The 17,986-nt window shown below is 43.3% G+C and overlaps 1 long non-coding RNA gene across 1 annotated transcript; it reads right to left on the bottom strand.

Annotated features, from left to right (window-relative positions):
* Positions 1–4,108: 4,108 nt before the first annotated feature.
* LOC133270723 (uncharacterized) lies at positions 4,109–6,859 on the bottom strand. Its single transcript, XR_009743884.1, has 3 exons — positions 6,667–6,859; positions 5,952–5,997; positions 4,109–4,319 (listed from the first exon to the last, which is right to left on the bottom strand). It is a non-coding gene; the product is annotated as an uncharacterized LOC133270723 (long non-coding RNA).
* Positions 6,860–17,986: the final 11,127 nt, after the last annotated feature.

Genomic DNA, 17,986 nt, shown 5'->3' with positions numbered 1-17,986 from the left:
TTAGCTATAGGGCAAGATAGACAGACAAATACATGCATACATATTGATAGACAGACAGATAGTCATACCAGAGCTGGACCACAAAACATCAAATTTCAGTTTTGGTTTATTATTTACACTAGGTCCAGCAAAGACTCTGGCCCAGCTCACCCAGAGCAGTAATTTCATTTTTCAGAAGAAAAGGAATTGCTACAGATTATAAAAGCCCACCAGGACAAGACAAAGACCATGTTCAGGGTCTCCCACGTATGCAGTTGTGACACAGACATCCACTGTATTACCAAGTTCCTAGCTAAAGAGCAAGGGTTTTTTTCTGAGTTTACTCCAAAGAATGGCTGTGAAAGACCAGATTGCTTTTCTTGGTTGTTATTCTACCCTGGCTGATATTCTCTATCAAGTTAGAAAGGTCTTGGTAATGACTACTGCCACATGCGAGTTCAACGCACACAAGGCAATGATTTACTGACTAGCTTAATCTAGGGCTTTCAGTAATAATCCCACTGCTTATGATGGGATCCATTGCCATCTTAAAAAGACTTGTGAAAGCTGTCATGCCTCAAGGTGATGCCTTAGGAGAAGGTGTGAGCTGCCTGCCAGGCACCCAGTCTGCTCCATAGAGAGCTGGGATGCTCTGGGCAGTATGGCAGGACCAGGCAGAGGGGTTGGACGTGGCAGGCAGGGTTGGGACAGCATGGGAAGTGGTGAGGAGCTGATGCCAGCCTCTTCCACAGGACTTGGTGGGAAGGACAGTACATCTGGGACCCAGAAGGATCTACATGGAGCTGGCTGGAATCTCCAGGAAGACATTAGGCAAAGGATAACACAAGGGCAAAGTCTGTCCTGCTGAGGAGAGACTCAGGGTATCACTTAGTAGATCATTATCAGGTATTTTGGACTCAGGGTATAAGACTGGGGATAAATTGGTTTCTGAGCCCTTTTATTCAATAATCAGATCAAAGTTTATCCTTTTCAAAAGTTCTTTTTCACTGTATGTTCTAGACACCCAGTGCTGAGCCTGTTTCATAATTCAAAGCCCCTTTGATGTCCTTAGTATATTCAGTTCACAGGAAAGTCCCAGCACGTCCACCTCAGAGCCCTGCCTGACTCCAGGTCCCACCAGAGACAAAATAGTAAATAGCTAAAACAGAACCAAAGTCTCAGTGTAAACCTCCTTTGAAATCAAGGGAGCTTACCCAGTTTACGTTTGGTGAGAGGCAGCCCATAAAGCTCCAACTGATTACAGATATTAAGAGTGAGGTGTTTAATGCCTTTGCCAGAAAATAAGCTGAGATGTATTTTTGGGAAAGAGTAAACTGAAGTGTTATGGATTCTATTGGTTTCCATAGGGTATCTCTTGTTATTACTTTAATAACCAAAGAGGAAATCCTGTTAATCATAAGTTGCAGAGTTGTACGAGTTGACATCTGTGAAATCACAGCTGCTGATAGCTCTGCACAGGCACGATGAGGTAGCAGATAATGCATGTTGTGACTTTCAATAGGGAATTGAACTGGTTGCCTAATATTCATCACACCCCTTGCCCCCCAGAATGTCACACATCTTTCTTCTCCTAGCTATTATAACAAATGTATTGTTCCTTCAATCAGATGTTAACACGCAATTAAGGACACACAAATGTCAAGCGTTGACCACCACTGCTTATGTTAGCAAAGGGTTAAACGGAAAGAAAATGAACCAATCAAGAAAGCAGACCAGGAAGAAAGTAAAACAAATAACTGAGTTAAATCCATCTCCGTTAGTGTGAACTTGGATAGCCTGATTTTTGCCATTTTAAAGAAAACCCAAAGGAGTCCCAGCAGCCTGAGCTTGCCCGCAACATCAGTTGTTTAAAGAACACAGTTCATGTGCCAATGAAAATGCCAGTACAGCAAAATGAGTCTGTTTTTCAGACTCGTTTGTGGAATAAACTTCCTAAAATGGTGGCTATTAGGAGGCTTTTACATCCAAGTGCATATCCATTACCACACGTGAAAGAAAAAGTCACCCTGCAAACTGACTGAAGCCTGGCAAATATTTTAAACCCTTTATGATTTTAAATGACATGCAGTGATCTTCTGTTTTCACATCACTTATTGCCTCTGACACACACAATTTGCTAGCATGCTTTGGGTCACAAGTCAACAGAGCAACACTGAATTATAGCAGCCAGGAGGGTTCACCTCCTTCTCTCTTACCTGTCCTCTAAAGCCTTTAAACAGTGTATAGCGCCTATAGGTGTTACAGAAATAGAGGTGACTGCTGCTGCACGAAGATACTGGCTAATGGACACAAACATGGCTCTATCCTTCTTCCTCCAAGCCCTGAAGGAAGCTGATGAAAAGTCCCATGGAAAATTAAAGGTCTTTGTTCAGCACAAAGAAATTCCTGGGCGGAAAGAGAAAAATCAAAATACTTGTGTCACACCAAATCTTGACCACTATAGCCAATGTGTGAACCTTCCCGGGAGAAGGAAGAGAAAACAAACCACAAAAGCATAGCCCCAAAAGGCAGAGAGAGCTAATGAAACATCTGATTTTGGGGTACACCGTGGGGCCAGCAAATCACCCAAGGAGGGCTGGAAAACCCCACTGCGCTACACAGCGGCCAGTTTGGTGAGATGCCTCCTTAGGAAAGTCCCATGAGATGACTCTGTGCTGCCCAGATCAACGCAGAATCTCCAAAGAGGAAAAAGTTTCATTTTAATTAACTCAGATCCAACCTTGCAGAAGTTATTGCAGTCCCAAACTTTATGTAATACTTCAAGATTAACAGTGAAATAAGAAGAGACTTGACCTGGAAAAAGTTCCAGCTCTGGCAAAATTCATCTTTTTTTTCCTCCTCATTTTTAGCAAATGTAGTGGTGACTGGATATTATAGGTACAGCTCTGCCCAGAAGCACTAGCTATTAGTCACATCACCATGATTAGTCATTTAAGATACTGGTTTTTAAAGATCACAAATAGCTCCAGCTAGTTGCTGCACCAAAGTCTTAAAGGGGGCCTTGGTGCAAGAGAATGGGCTCCAGCACTGCAGGGGACACAGGACAGAAGGCACAGTGAAATAACAGGGCAGAGTTGGTAGCTAAACAACCATTTTGGCTGCACACCCTAGTTCTCCTTTCTGTAGTTGGGAAGAAAAGACACCAGCTCCTTTTGCTAAGTGCTTCAAGTCCTAGGTAGCTAAAGGCACAATGTAGATAATATTGTTTTCACTCCTGACCTGCTGCTGCTGCAGACTTGTATCCCTGTGTCAAGCAGGGACCATGGAGCTCTGGGAGCATCACTGCAGGCCTAATGGTCCCTCATCTTCAGGTCTGCTTTGTAGGAGTGCTATTTTCTGCATGGGGCAAAGGGCTGAGGAGCCCCACAGGGCTGGCAGTGGTAGCATCCATGAGCCACATGGATCTAGACCTTCCCTAGTACACTCTCCTCTGCATGCAGGAAAAAAGCAAAGTGGGTTCAGAAATTTTTGCCTCCCCTTCCCCCTTAAATTAAGCTTGTACAATTAATTGAAAGAGAGAATGAGTCTCTAAGACATTAATCTTATCAATTGTTTGAATAAGGTGGAAAGCAGTGACATCAGCAGCTAATGAAGTAAATCTAAATGTCTGAATATTATTATTTCATTTTTACAAAAGAGAGGCCATCTGGTGTTTGACAGCGAGACCAATCGAGTCTCCAGTTAATCTCTGAGAAGTGGCATACCTCCTCAGTTGTTCTGTATGCAGCCATTTCATCAGTCCTTACCACTGGTGTAGAAAACAGCACGTTGAATGAGCCGCTGCAGAAGTCTCCGTGTCATGAAGAACTCACTAGGTCAGCAACTGTCAAATACTTGGATTTCAGCGATCAGCTTCACTTGTACAACAGATTCAGTTGCAGTGCTTTGAGCAAAGGTTTACAAATTACCATATAATCTTGTAAACATGCTTCATCTACACCAGCCACCTTCTGACCAGTGAAGTGGAGACCAAGAAATACAATCCTTTCTGACCTCTATTAGATGCTGTCAGCCATCCAGGTGTGATGCAATGAGTGAAGCAGATATTCATATTACTCAATGGCGATGAAAGGGAGTTCACATTCTGGAAGAGATGCTGAAAGCTTGACTGCACAAGCCTTCTCCCAGGCAGTCCTTTGCAGGAGCGGATGGTCTCTCGGTGTGTGGCATTGATCGGCTCAGTCTTACGCAGCACCTGACCTTATATAATCCAGCATGTGTCTGATGATATTTTTCAGTTCCCTCAGGTTCAAAACTGCCTTATCCCCATCCATCAGAGTTGTGTTTCTGTGCTAATCCCATTCTCCTGGCTGCCTGACCTGGGAAAGTGGAGAGGAAAAGGTGGGGAGGAAAAGGATAGTTTCTTAAAAAAGCCAAAACCCTTAAGTTTCCATGTTCTGGAACACAGGATCAAGTTCATCAGTTTTTGCAGCCTATCACACATACAACTTGTATTTTTCCTTGCAAAACAAATTTAATTTTCTTAACTAAGTCACTTTTCAGGTGAGAGGAAAACCGACTGTTAAGTACAGCTTAAGAACAAGCCAAATACATGCCCACACACACATACTGTATTTAATTTCCCACTCTTTGCTCTGCCTCTGATCCTTTCCCACTACCAGCTGGGTCCTGATGTCTCTCGTGATCACCTTTCACTCTCTTCCACTAGTTTTTTTCCACTGGAATTCCTTTCCCTTCTGCCATCCTTCTCTCCCTCAGGATGTGAACTCAGTTACACCAGCATTGAATTTTCAGACCCATAATGTTCAAGCAGATTTAGAATTAATCAAAATAACTTCATCCATCAATAGCTTTCAAGGTCAGGAGCTCTGAGGGCAGGGGTGGGGGTGGAAGGCAGGGCCATGATGAATAAGCAGGCAACAATGAAAATGTTGTCAAAGAGCAATTAAGCGTGCTCCTGTGACAGGTTGGCACTGCACTTTTCCTAAGGTGAGAGAAGTCATCAGACATTTACAGTTCACCCAGCACCAGCAAGTGCCTTTCATATCCAGCCCGCATCCCCTTAGCAATCAGAGATGACCCAAACCTGCCTTGTGCCAAATGGTAATTTCATTTTAAATAACATTCATCACCTTTTATCACGGTGTTTCAATTTGCCAAGTCAAATGTCGTATTCTCTGCTGCTGGGCAGCCCTCTTTGCTGCGCCGCAAGCATAAATTAGACAGACAGATGGAATTTGTTATTATATATTTGAGCCACAAATCATAAAAAAACCTTCTTTTTTATTAATATTAGTCTAAAATAATTTGTTCTTAGCCATACATTCATGAGGAATATGATAATAACACTATCTTTAAGAGTTCAATCAGGGCCAAGCCCCATTCTAGGCAGAAGAATCTGTTCTCCCCCCATATTCAAGGCTATTAAAGTTATGTCCATGTATACAGGATACAGCACTTTAATCTGGCAGGATATGGCTGCTCCAGTCCTACCTGGTATGAAAGTCAGGGGCTGAGTTTCTTCTAAGAAGAGATGAATTGAAAGAAAGCAGCTGAAAAGGCTGCTTGGCAAATAGCATGTATTTCCACTAAACCCTGAGCACACTGGGTAAGATTTCCATAAGGTGAAATGTATATGGCTGTAAGCCAGATATAAAACTGGAGAGAAAAAACAGCATAAAGAGTTGAATATCTGAAGACTAACAACTGAGCTGATGCTCCCTGTATGGTTGAAAGGCCAAGTATGCTATTGACTGAGACAACAGAGTTTTTTGGACAATATGGGCAATCAAAGGGATGTGAAGGAGCTGGATATCCAGCATTATTTTGCATCCCTTCCTTTCCAAATGAGGGGAGTGAACCAGAAATTTAATAATAGAGAAATGCTCGTGCCTTCAGTGCTGGGAAAAATCCTTTTGTGTAAAAAAAGGCCTGTGGACAAAACACACTGAGCCAAGGACTAACATCTGGTTTCTTCATGCAATGCCTACCTGTATCAGAACAGCTCCTGTTATTCCCCCGATTAGGCTACTCACACTATAGAGGAGAGACCAGCTGCAACCACACTACTCCTCACCAGCTTCTGAGTTTGCAATCAGAAAGCAGGATAGCAGCTGATCTTTCATGTCAAATAATGCAAGACAAATTAAGCAAAAGGCATTTTTTCCTCCATTGGTGGAAGGGGGATATCAAAGTCCAAGCTTGCAGAGCATTTGATTTGGTCCTTAGTCAGCCCAGGAGGTATCAACAGAGCACAGCTACACCCAATGCCCACAGGTTATCAAAGAACATTTCTTATCAATGCCTTTCCAGAGCAGGAGGCAAGGGAATAATTTTGGTCTCACTTTATAGTGGCACAAGAGTTACTTGACTTCAGAAACAACCATCTCTGGCAGAGCTAGGTCTGGAAACCCCAGCTCCTGGGTCTTGCTTCAACAGCATAAACAAAGTGCTACCCTCAGGCTGAGACCTAGCCTTGACCATCTGTCAATGCAGCAAAGCTAGAGACAGGACACCACATCTCACCTCCTCTCTTAATCTCTGCAGCAATTCTGCAAGTATCGATTAAGTCTGTGCCATTCACTCATATCTGATATGTCCTTCCAACAGCTCGTTATGAGAAATTTCAAACTGCTTTATTAAACCATCTCCTATACATTTACCTACTGGCAACCTAATAACGACGTTAAATTAAAAAGACATTACCTTTATCTGCAATTATCCCATTATAGAAGCAGGCGAGTGCTGCAGAGGCAGTAATCACATTTTTACAGCATAACTAGTTTGGATAAAAATTATAAGGGGACAGGTTTCCTCTCCATTGAGAGATGAAATAGATCCTTTCAGGGCTTTGGCCAGTTCATGACAGGAAGCGAAATGAAGATGTGAGAAGGCTGAAGTCAGTGCTTCCAGGTGACTTGCATTTTCCCTGCAAGAAGCTTCTCTTTTCCCTTATCACTGCAGCGTTGTCACCTGTAGAAGATTATTCAAAAGTGTTTTGTGTTTTTGTCTCTCAGCCAAGATCCATCTTTCTTCAGAACAAGCAGACAACCCCAGAAAATGAAAGGTCACCTGCTGGTCTCACCTCTTTGTGGAGGGCTTGTCCACCTCTTCTCTCCTCTCCAAATGGTAGCAATAAAAGAGCAGCTTTTATCCTGTAATACAAATGAGAAATGTACTCGCATCACATTTCTTGTGTCAAGCTGATAGATCAAATTGGGGATGGGGAAGTCAAATGTAGGCGATGTAGACTGAAGAGCATTAGCTAGATAGATGAGTAAAGTGAGAAATCAAGTAAGAACTATCCAGTCCATTCCCCTGCAGCCCCAGGCAAACGTGAAACCATTTAGTCCAAAAATCACTCCTAAATCTGTTTTCTGTGCCTGCTGCAAGCCATCCATTTCTCATACCACAGCAGGTGCTTCCAGGCACCGAACTGTAGGGAGAAGAGACTGGAAGATTTGCTTTTCATGAAGACTTTGGAACTTCCTGGCTGTCTTGCAGAGCTGGGAGTGCCATGTTTAAAAGCCCTACTGTTTATTCTAAGGGACACTGGATCCCAGCCCCTGTGGAGCACCCAGAGCTGCAGATTTACTTCTTGCTTGGCCCTTCAGGTTCAGTTTTGTTTCAGAAGTAACATTTGGGTTATTTCTACTGAACATTGTAAAGTTGTAAATTGGGATTTTATTTTGCAAAAAAAAGAGGACAAAATGTTTATTCCAGCCTTTCTCATGGAACAGAAGTTCTACTTCTCATAATCTCTACCAACAGAGCCTTTATCCAAAAGGAAGATGTCCTTGAATACCCTCCTTTTCTTGATGAGTACAGAGCTTTCCCCATCTGCTATCCGAGCACAGACTCAAGCCCAAGCCTTGTGTCAACATGTTCCCAGCCTCCTTTCGTAATATGGAAATGACAGTGGTTCCCGCATGCGAAGCTGAAATCAAATGAATAAATGAATGTCAACAGACTGTGGGTAGAGGCACAGAGGTTGCATAACAGAATAACTACAAGTGCACAGATGCAGTGAAGCCAAATTGGGTGCTGAGTGGATTGTCAGGGCTATTTTCTGGGGGGTGCACCTTGTCATTTCACAGCACAGCTGTCAGCCGATGGATTCCCAGTGAATTAAGAAACAAAAAATAAAGTCCTCTATTCACCCACTACTCATCTAGAAGGAATATTTTGTGACATCTATAGGTAAACTAGATGGTGAATTATTATGGAATGGTTCCTTTTCCCTGCAGAGCAAAGTCTGGAGATGCGCTACAAAGTCCTTACTATGTCAGTGTCAAACTCAGTAGTTATCTCAAAGAAACCATTATGAGCTGCACATTTGGTGTTAATGTCAGATAAGGGCATGACTGCATGGATGGGGACTGACAGATTTATGCTCTGTGCCCCAGCTCTGAACTGGCCAGATGCAAATTAATTCTGTTCCAGAAGTGGATAGTCACGTTAGCAGAAAGACATCTTACTTGGGAAGCAAGGCCAAACTTTTTGCCACTATAGGGTTTTCTGAATGCCACTGTTTGCACCTATTTGGTCTGCCTTTCAGGTGTTCTTCTTGCCTGTGAGTCCTTTAACCTGAACTAGAATGTTTTCTTTTTATCCTCCTTTCTTAGAGAAGGAGATCTGGTCAAACCAATGCTGCTTTAACAAACATGGCAACAGCTTCTTAAAGAAACAGCACACTTCTGTACCTCATTCCTCTCAAACAGAAACGCTACTTCAGCTTCTTTGTGCCACCTCCCCTCCAAAACTGCAGCAGCAGGAAAGCAGTCAACGAGAGTTTTAGGTAATATCACATGCAGCAGGCCTGTTTCATTCCAAACAAATGCACAAATAACCTCCAGTTTGAGAAAGAGGAATGCACAAACACTTAGAAGCTAATTCCTAAACCCGGGAAGACAAAGGCAGAGTTAAAAGACTCAAAACACCTGAGCAAGCAAAACAGTCTCTTATACTTCACTAAAGCAAACACACAGACGAATCACATTCACTTTTCAACCTGGCAAACCAGCCATAATATATTAGCTGCCACAGCAATGATGATTGTTCTTGTGCTCTCCATCTCAGCCTCATACGCACTCAGCAGATTCATAACTCTTTCAAGCTCTCCCAGGTAAACACATGAGAGCTTGATAGAGAATGTGCAGCCAACACGCTGACCCCCACACCCAGCACAAAGGTGGATTTATCCCACCCATCGCAGGGACGTGGCCCGCAGGTCAGGTCCAAAAAGGTGGGAAGTTACTTGTACTTTTGGAAGCCTCCTTTCATCTGGGAAGATGGATCCCTTTCACTCACAACTGCCTATAGCATTCTCCAATTCTCCCACCTCCAGACCACAGGACTGTATGGTGCTGGCCACCAGTGTATGCAACAAGGACAGCTGAAGGTGTTGCTGCACACTGACCTCACAAGAGTTTTTGGCAGCACATCCGTCTTCTCCTTCTCTGTGCCAAGTGGCTGAGGAGCTCCTGCTCAGATTCCCTGTCTAATCCTGAGCAATCCTCTTCAAAGGCTGAACTGTTACAAATGATGTGGGAAAAACACCCTCACCCAAAGGAATCAAGCAGTTTAGAAAAGCCATCCCCCCCTTCACCCCTAAGCCACAGAGGACTTACAACCAGCTGTTACCAGAAGAGACTGCTGAGGTGGGGAGAGCACTCTGAAGTTCATAGCTGCTGATTTCAGCTACAGCTAAGGGCTACCCAGGGCCAGAAGTACAGACTGCATTTAGGTAAGGGCGGGTGATCTGATGGATTCAAATCTTGATTGAACAAACCCATTAGATTCACCTGTTTGATGGTGGAAAAAGCCTCTACAGTCTTTGGCTGTGCTTATCATGCAGGAAATCCTGAAGACACACACACTGAGGACTGTGTACATGTGTGCATGCATACATAATAAACTGCAGGTGTCTCATTTCTAAGACAGCAACCAGAACATTCAGAAGTGAGATTCTGCTCAGGGCTGTCACATCTATTGCTGCCAAACACATCTGCCTTTGTACAAAGCACAGCAAATGAGCAACTCTCCTCCAGCCTCTGTGCCAGCCATCTCGTTAGTCCTGATGTGAACCCTGCACTGCAGCTGGGTGGGAGTGCATTGAGCTTTGCATCCTCAGCTTTTGGATAGCCATTGCTTGGCCCTCAGCTGGAAGGTCTCTAAAAGCTCAGCTCGGCCCTGGCTGCTCTGCAGGACCCAGATTTGGAGAGGGGCAGCAGCTTCACCATCAGTTCTTCAAGTATGTGCCACCATCGGCAACAACCTCACCCTACCCTGATTGCCACAGTAAATGCACATACTGCAGGTCTGGATTCAGTGAGTTCTCCCTGACATGGTGTGTGTTTCCCTGCTGTACCCAGGGGCTTAGCAAGAGACCCTGCTCAGCACAGTTGGGCTGATCGGTTACTAAGCCCAAGAGCCCATTTTAACAACATCCTGCAGATCAGAGATGGTTCAAATATTCCTAGTGAAATATTCTGCCTTTCACAAAGGATAATAGCTCTGCAGCCTGTGAAGCATGACACATGCATCTTGCATCCTTTACACAAAAGTATCGGCTGATGTAGTGCCTTCATTTCAACACTCTGCCACAACCAAAGGAGGCACTTGGACTACTCTCCTCTGAAGTTTACTGCCACCTCTTCCTCCCTGTATCCTACTGCTGTCAGGATATTCTAGAATAAATCCACCATTTTGTTCTGGATGATAGGAATAAAAACAAACTAGAGTCTTCACACCAGTTAATTTTAGGTCCTTGAGATTAGAACGCAATGAATGTGGAGAAGGAAATTCTCCAGACAGTGAACACAGCAAGCTCCCGAGCAGCATGTCTGGAGCAAGGTACTGTGATTATCCTTCCTTCTGGAAACACAATCTCAATGTATTAATCACCAGTGAAAGGGCAAAATGGGCAAAATATGAATAAATACCCACCAAAAAACCAGCAGGTACATTCTCACAAGACCCAAAGTCTGTGTCCTCTCCAAGCTTTTCTCACAATAAGCAAGCATTATAGGGTGCATTTTTGGGGGGAGTTTCTCAGACGCATGTTGGGGAATGGCCTCCTTCCCATTGACTTGTCTTTCTGAATAAGAAAAAAGAAAGAAATCTCTCACCTTGTCAGTATTGACCCTGATTTATTAAAGGTCCATTTCTCAGAGCTAATAGAGTGCTGCAGTGTTGGCATACTAAGATTTACACTTCCTTGTAAAGATGGGTTCATTCCAGAAACCCAAGGAACTTTTGTCTGTCCTTTAAACTCTAATGTAGTATAAAAAAAGCTGTAATCAGGTTCAGGGAGTAACATGCCACAACATGGTGACACAGGGCAGTTTTCTATGAGGGGATGCTGGTAGTAAGACAAACCAGTAAGATGAGATGTCAGAAACCAAGGAGCAGCAAATGACAGTACTGCTACCAGCAGCCAGGCTCATGCTGTCTTTCCCCACCCCTTCAGAACCTTCCCCTTCCCACTGAAACTGGGCTGCCTCAGTCACTGGTGGCAACAGCCTTGAGGCTGACCCTTGGTACTACGATGGTGAATCTTACTGCTGGGAGCCAGACTTCCACAAGGAGTTGTGCTTCTTTAGCACAAAGTGTTTCACCGTCTCTAATGCTAACACTTGCACAGAGCACCCAGCTCAGGGTTCAGTTCTTTGCCAGCAACAGTCTTTAACTCAAGCAAAAAGGCCACTGAATGGTGGCAGGCAGCTCTGTGCTGATGTGTACATGATTTGATATGGAGCAGAGTAGCTGCTCTATTTTCTCTGCAGTAAGGGTAGATGAAGTGTCTGACTGGCAGACTCCTATTTAAACCAGTGCAAATGGCACTGCCCACCCATGTTGTCCCCCCATCTTTGCCCATGTCAATAAGAAAGTCTGCCTACTTCTCCAGAAGTGTTAAACCCACCCTTGTCCAAAGCGATGACCTCTGCTGCAATCCAGGCCTCCTGCCCTAAAGGGAATACTATGCATACAACAGATCCTTCTGGTCCTTCATGGCCATGACTTCAACATCAGTCTCGGCTGGTTCTTTCAGTGTCCACAGGTACCTGGCACATGCTTTCTCCATCCCTTGCCATGCCTTGCTCCTCTGCCTCTGCAGAGTCACTCTGATTTACACCATGGTCTGCAAGAGGAAGATCAGGCTTGTTGACTCCACCAGAAATCTCATACCACCCTGAAAACTGACAGCAGCCAGAGGCGGCTCCGGGCTAATGTCACAGCCACAGCACATGGTGGGTAGAGTCTGACCTAGTTTTAACCCTGCTAAATATGCAAAGAAAGAAAACAAGAGTGCGTAGGAAAAGCAGTCTAGGCTTTCCTCTATTTCCTCAGTACTTCTCTGCTGATTTATCTTTAATATTTGGATTACATTGAAATATTTCCATTGCCAGGTCTTACGGGTGCACCAAGAGAGGAAAAGCACGGTAACATTTGAAGAGTGGGCTATTTGGGGTTTTGAGGTGTTTTGTTTGTCTGGGTTTTGTACAAGCTTATAGGAAAGTGGAATTTTCCAAAGGTTAACATTTGGACAAAATATAAGAGGATTCAAAAAACTTCTTGCTGTCTTTTGAGCAGAAAATTCTCTTCAGCTGTTTACCTTTCAATTCTGCTTGGCTTTTGCAGTCTTTTTGTTCTTAACTTAGTCACTGAGAGCTAAATGCTACCCTGACTATCATTCTGACAGGCTGCCTTTTTTGCTGTTTTATTTTTAAGAAAATGGATTTTTGTGCACTTGGCTTTATCTTTGTTTCAACATCTGCCTTTCCCTTAGCATTTCTGCTTCACTTCCACCACAGAAAATACTCAAACTTCAGCTTCTCCTCTTGATTCTTTATTAACTCTAGACCGTTTGTGGAGTACACATCTACTTCATTGCTATGGAAACACTATGTCATTTCAATCACTCCACAGTTCTGTATACCTGGGTTTTGGCACCTTGATTTCAATAAAAACAGTGCTCAGTGAAAGTACAGAGGTCTTTCTCAAGGGTACATGTGGCACAGTGCTCTGGTGTGCATCCTCCAATTAGTACTGAACCTCCTCTGTCAGGATCTGATGATGCTCATGATGTAAATGTGTCCTATGAGTCTGAATACACACCTGTGGTTGAGCTATGAAATACCATCATGGCAAGGCTGGGAATATTGCCCAGCAAAGGGCCCATAAGAACCTGTGGCAAGAAGAAATAAAAACCCTCTAAATACTTGCCATCAGCAATCACAAGAGAGAAGAAATGTTCTTCTCATCCAACAGTCCTAAATGAACGGATGTCCCTTGCGTAAGAGCCAGTTTCCATCCTGGAAAACATGAGCACTGCCAAGCAGAGCAAGAGAAGAAACTTAGAGAAAACATCACAGTGAGGAACCAGTAACAGAATACAAAGATACAACCAGGTTTTGAAGGCACTTAAACTGCACAAAGGGCACCGCCACTCGGTAGCGCATATGGAACAACTCTCAGGCATGGAGACCTTTGTCAGACTGGTTAAGAAAAGCTAAGGACAGGAAACCATGAAAACCATTAATCAGAAGACTGCAAGTGGTGTTGTTTCTGGCACAGGTTGAGACAATGCTGGTGGTTACAACTCCAGTGAACATTCCTGACCTTGCTCGGGAAGGTTCTTAATTAAATTATTACATCCCTCAACTTCTACAGGACTCACACACATGCTTGTGTGCTTTCCTCAGCAAAGCCTTTTTCTGAATCAGGATCTCCATGATTACAGTCAATTAATTATTTGAAAAGCATTTTCATCTGGGCTCCAAATAATGAAATTAAATACAATTAATGTGGGTTTGGCAGGACTCCACACAAACAAAAGTTGCTCTGGTTTTGAGCACAACTGGAAAATCAGTTTTGGCCAATAGCCTGATGCACAAAATCTGCTGGTGCAGCTTTTCATGATTTTCCCCAACTTTTCCATTTTGCTATAAAACTGTTGATGCATTTCTCTTGTGATAAACGAAGCTCCAAATCTCACAACATCCTGCCTTTAGTACGAGACCTTGTAGGAACCAGACTGGGAAAGAATGAATTGCTATGGTTTGCAGTAAAAGTTGATAAAGACAAGTAGTGTGCTGAAAATAAAGGTATCAACTACATGCCACTTTATCAAAAGAGATACACCAAGACAATGATATAAATCATGAGGCTTTAGGAGCTATAGATTTCAGGTGGGAAGACAAACTGAATAACAGAGCAGAAAAATCATAGATACAAAAAAATACTGAAAACTAAACCTCATTTTGGACAGAATTGCAAACAAGCACATACACACTTTCTAATGAAGCCCACAGCAGGCTACTTGTCTCATTACTCAGTACTCTACTATGAATTTCACTTGACATTTCCCTCCAAACAGCTATCCTTAAGAACAGTCTTTCACAATGAAGCAGGGAGTAAAGTACATCTAAACCTGAAGGCAGTGTGTGTCTGGTTCAAATCAAGCTTAATCTCTAAGATAGGCAGGATTGTAAGGCAAAATAGTTAATTCAGTGTCATACGGAATGGCAATGTTCATCACTCTGCTCTTCGCAAAATTAAGCAGTCCTCCTTACTTGGAGGTCCTCAGGGAGGAAAGCTCCCTTCGGGCTCTTTGATGCCCCCGAGATGCACACAGGCACTCAGGAGTAACGCAGAGCTGCGTGCCCACCAATTCAAGCCACTGAGTGCTGGGATAATGCAGCCCAGCTGCCCCCAAACCCCAGATGCTCCAGCTCCATGGGCAGCTGGAAGGCATCAGCCAGCAGGGCAGCAATGCACCCTGCAGATACGGGGTCCCTCACACAGGCTTGCTCCAGGCTTTCAACATATGCTCTAGATAATCGCAATTGTGTGTGTTGTCTTGTTAAGCATTTCAGAGCTGTTTATAGTTTGCATATTCTTGCATTGTTATTGCACAATGAAGAGTTCCAGACCAAACTGTCCCAAAAGCACAAGGAAATTCAGCAATAGTCAACTTTCCGTCCTACTAATGGGTCAGAGGAAACAGAAGAAACTGCTTGGGCCAGTGTGTGCTGTGCATGTTAGGAAGGTGCACTTAGCAGTTTTTCTGATTAAGAATTACACCTTTTTCAGGGTAGCAGATGCTTATTGACATCAAGTACCATTTGTATAAAATTATAGTTTCAAAGGACCACTGAAGAACTGGTTTAGACTTTCTCTCTGAGGTTCCAGCAAGATTTCTTTCTGACATCCCCAGCACTTTGTCTAAAACCACCTGTCTCATCAAGTTATCCTGTCAGAGAAGAGACTCGAGAAGGAAAACAGATGTCTGATTCATCCTCAAAAAGAATAGTGGAAAGCATGACAAGAAAACATGTGCCATGCATTTTTTTAATGGTCTTTTCTTTCTGCTTCTGTTATTAATACCATGCAAATAATGTGCACAGGGATCTTTAAACATCTTCTAGCCATTCAGTAAATCATTTCACAGAATAGTGAGCTCAGTACAGTGAATCAGCCACACAAATTTTACTACTTCTTTTAGTTTTTATGTCACATCTGGAAACCCAAAGGACATGGTGCTATGATGTACCTTCAGAAAGTGATGCTTGGCTTCGTCTCAGGATGCTCTGTCCTCAGCTCTTCATGCCTGTCATTCAGACTTCTGTTTCCACTGAGAAGGAGGACCGCTACATACTGACTGTGTCTGGTGCTGTTCTGTACAGCAGAGAAACCGCCTCACGTTCTTGGAAGTTAGCCCTGAGTTACACAACTGCAGTTCTAAGGTTATAAAGGCAAAAGCTCTGCCAGCAGACTCAACACTTCAAAGCAGTGGCAACAATTGTTGGATCAAACAGAGAGGGAAGAAGTTCCCTGTGGGTCCCCAAAGCAAACTGGAGTCTCAGAATCAAAAACAGGATCCAGAAGAGTATTACTGAGAAACAATGAAAAAAACCCTGCTCATTTATGAGGAACAAAAGCCTGAGTCCTCAAGAAACTCAAAGTTGCTTCCCCATCCAATCAATGTTTTCTCTAGCACATACAGAATGAGCCTCAGCCAACTTCCTCCCCCAGACATTCCTGTCTCTGACTATCCTTAGAAAGAAGCCAGACAGCTAATTCAGTGAATCTCATTCATACTAACGGGAGTCACCAGGCTTGGAGGGGCAGTCTCACCATCCAGTTTTCCTGACTCAACAAATTACTGCAGAAAGTCAGCCACAGATACATCCACACATATGCTCTTAGCTCACAGCAGATGCAAGGTAATGTCACACAAGCTCAGTCCTCTAATGACAGACAGGAAACGTGAAGACTGACATTTCTAACAAGTGTAAAGCAAAGAAAGGAAATGCAAGACTGGTCACAGATGACATGGGGGTGGAGATGAAGCCTGGTCTACAGAAGCCACACAAGCAAGGTGGAATTCCCACCGCATACAAGCCTGACTCCTTACAGTCAGCACCAAAGTCACATCAACTTAAGAATGGAACAAGTGACCTTGGTTGAGGCACAATGCCAGCAATTTGGATTTGCTTGAGTATGATTACAGTATATGCTCAGCTTAATTATTTCTGTGCAGACCGTTTTCTGCTCTTCTCTCCTTCCTGCTGCAGCAAACTTCCTCAATAGTTCTAGGAAATTATATGCTGCAAAATTAAAACTAATGAGACTCCTTGAAGAGATGAAACTACCTCCATTTCAACTTCAACATCTTGAGGCTCACAGTACTCTTTGAAACGGAGGATTTCCGATTCACATGCTGCCAAGGAAGATTTGCTGAGGATAACAGCCTCCTCGTCTGCCCAGTCAGCAACATAGATGGTAGATGTTCCTCTCTGCTGCTTCAGTGAAGGGCACATCATTCTAGCTCACATTATCATCAAAATGGGTTTATGCAAGGACATTTGAAGTGGAAGGGCTGGAGCATCTATTACTTTCTGATGACTTGCCAGAGCAAGTTGGTGCCTCATCTGTTGGTGCCTCTAGGCCCAGATATGCAAAGTTCTGCTGAAATACGGGGGTAAATACTGCCCGAGCCTGAACTCATGCATAAACTTCACTTGCTTTTAATGGCATTTATATCTCAGCTGGTAGGATGTGCTCAGGGCCCTAGTCACTTACGGGTATTTAATTGAGAGTTCAGATACAATTCTGCAGACAACATCCTGCATTTTGATATAATTTGATAGCTTGTTTTGGAAAAAAAGTCCTGCAGTTAGCACAATTCCACCTGGGAAGGAGCATGTCTGCTCTCTCCGTCTCCCAGACCCTGGAAATACCAAGAAACATGATGATTTGAAATGTTTTAGAAACCCTGTGTTCCCAGCAATAACTGCACTTTAAAACTTTGATGACTACTTATTATTTACAAGAGCATTTTAAAGGGTAAGTTTCAGATCACAGCAACCTGTATGTTACTTGCCAAGAGTTCAGTTGGTTTGAAAACCTCTTACAAGAATCTGGAAGAGAACAGGATGCCCTCAAAAGAGAAACCAAGTTTCTCCCAGTGTGTTACAGGTACAACACTCTCTTGCTGTGAGATCATGTCAATAAAGGCAGTAAGGAAAAAGAAATACATATGCCTGAAGTTCTGAAAAGCAATCTATGACTTGAAGTTCATGATTCTGTGTCAGACTGTCATATCATGGTCAATCCCAAGCACTGAGCTTCCCCAGGCATTAAGCAGCAGCCCTTTTAGTAGCACATATTTCATACTCCCCTCTGTCTTGAAACCCCACAATTTTCCATTTGTATGACAGTTTGCTGCCTCTTCATTACATACCCAGGAAGGAATGCTGATGGATTAGCATCACATCCAAAACGGAAACTGGCATCATCTCAGCCTCACATGATTTACAACAATTGCTAAGTAAATTTGGATACTTTTTTAGCTCCTACTCTTCATTTTTTAAAAATAAATCCTAAGAAAACACAATCCCAAAGGCCTAACCAGCACACATTTACAGATGGCAGCAGTGGGTCAGAAATGACATCTTTTCCTGGTACTATTTATGAGAGCCAAATAAACTGAACACATTATGAGCCATTTATAATGTTC

This window comes from Pezoporus flaviventris, unplaced genomic scaffold, assembly GCF_033815535.1.
Source record: "Pezoporus flaviventris isolate CSIRO_AGI_PZ_B2104156 unplaced genomic scaffold, CSIRO_AGI_Pfla_v1 ptg000021l, whole genome shotgun sequence".
NCBI lineage: Eukaryota > Metazoa > Chordata > Aves > Psittaciformes > Psittacidae > Pezoporus > Pezoporus flaviventris.
The sequence above is the reverse complement of the archived record's forward strand: the minus strand, read 5'-3'. Positions and strand labels throughout refer to the sequence as shown.